The sequence below is a fragment of the Octopus bimaculoides genome, chromosome 2 (assembly GCF_001194135.2).
Source record: "Octopus bimaculoides isolate UCB-OBI-ISO-001 chromosome 2, ASM119413v2, whole genome shotgun sequence".
Taxonomy (NCBI): domain Eukaryota; kingdom Metazoa; phylum Mollusca; class Cephalopoda; order Octopoda; family Octopodidae; genus Octopus; species Octopus bimaculoides.
The window spans coordinates 44,726,316-44,728,499 of NC_068982.1; positions in this window are offsets into that span (position 1 = coordinate 44,726,316).

A 2,184-nucleotide genomic window follows, 5' to 3' on the forward strand; every position below is an offset into this window, starting at 1 on the left:
TAATAATAATAATAATAATAATAATAATAATAATAATAATAAATACAAACTAAAACAAATTATAAATATGCGTTTCTTAAACAAATATTGAACATCCTAATTTCACTATATTTTTTTAGATATTAAAGTGGACTATTATATTAAGTAATCATAAAATCAAACTCAATAAATTTTGTCAAAATTAATGTTACCTAACATTTCGCTCTGTGGATACGTTGAATGGTGTTTGGAAATACAGGTAATACGGTGAATAATTGAAAAGAATTTATTAACAATATATATGAAAGTGGTTGAAACGATTCAATCGATAGGCTACCGGTAGATTTTTCAGAAGGTCAGTGGCTCATATCCTATCATTAATACAACGTTGTATCCATTCGTGGTCAAGTTATTTAACTCTGCCTTAGATTATTTTCATAAGCCTGTCCTAAACGCCCATGCTTCTTTTCAGACTTTTAGTTAACCCTTGATTCATATGTTCTGAGCTTAGGAAACTTCCCTTCATATTCGGGTGGCAGAAAAAAATTAGGAATGTGTATCATATATGATGCATGGACTTCAGGGAAATATGCCCCGTGTATCACATGTCATAAACGGGATATATTCTCCTTCTCTGTCTGTCCTGTGTATCACATTTGATGCACATGACACACAGAGGCTAACTCTCTCAAACAGTGTATTCCACCTACCAGCGCTGTTAAAACAGACAAATAGTTCACTATTTTGAAGAATAGGCGCAGGAGTGGCTGTGTGGTAAGTAGCTTGCTTACCAACCACATGGTTCCGGGTTCAGTCCTACTGCGTGGCACCTTGGGCAAGTGTCTTCTACTATAGCCTCGGGCCAACCAAAGTCTTGTGAGTGGATTTGGTAGACGGAAACTGAAAGAAGCCCGTCGTATATATGCATACGTGTCTGTGTCTGTGTTTGTCCCCCCACCATCGCTTGACAACCGATGGTGGTGTGTTTACGTCCCCGTAACTTAGCGGTTCGGCAAAAAGAGACCGATAGAATAAGTACTAGGCTTATAAAGAATAAGTCTTGGGGTCGATTTTCTCGACTAAAGGCGGTGCTCCAGCATGGCCGCAGTCAAATGACTGAAACAAGTAAAAGAGTAAAAGAGAGATTAGTCGTCGTATCCAGAAATCAACAGGCCTGATCACCCGTTGATGGATAGCTTTGACTTCTAAAGTCAAGTAAGTGAGACAAGCGCCTGACGATGGAAGTATTGATTTATTATGGTAAGCCAACATTTTGTGAGTACAGTATAAGTTGATTTATATTTTGTTTTAACAATTATGAATATGCCAAAACATTTATTGAAGATAATTAATGATGCTTGTAATGTGAAAAAGAATAAAATGAAAATATTCAGCTTTTGAATATGGTTGTTAGCTTCCTAAAACACTCCTCGGCGGTTTATTTAAAGACCATAACAAATAATTGATAAATCTTTAAGGTGACTGTCACCAACAGATATGACAGATTTCGAAGAAGAAAAAAGACAAACGAGCCATTACTAACTTTCAACAAATGACTAACTTTACCAGCTGTTTTTAAGTATGTAACCAGACACACACTCTCTCTCTCTCTCTCTCTCTCTCTCTCTCTTGCCATCACTAATGTGCCTTACTCACCAAATCTGGCACTTTGTTGACTAGAACAGCAACCTTCAGGAATTCTCTATCCGAGTACTTTATTTTTATTTTTATTTATTTATTTTTTGAAAACGCCTAAGTTCAAACTAAACAGCAGTTGGATCTGTTACATGGATCAATTATTTCCAACGTCTTCCCATGTCGAGATCAGCTCCACCACCTCTTCTCTTACTAACCAATATAAAATAAAAGAGAGATCACAAACATTTATCGTAAAATTTTACCAGACTAGTTGTTTCATTCAAAAAAAAATTTTAATAAACATCTGTTATTTGTTTCAATCAATGAGATGCACCCATGCTGGGGTACTGCATCTAATGGTCTAGTTGAACAAATCGACCCCAGTACTTACTTTTTTTAAAAACCTGGTATTTATTCTAGCGTTGTCTTTTTGCCGAGGCGCTAAGTTACTGAGAATTAAATAAACCAACACCGGATGTCATGCGGTTTTGTGGGACAAACACAAAAACTGACATACACATATATACTGTGTATATATAACTCGAAGTCTGCCTTCGACTTTTTCTG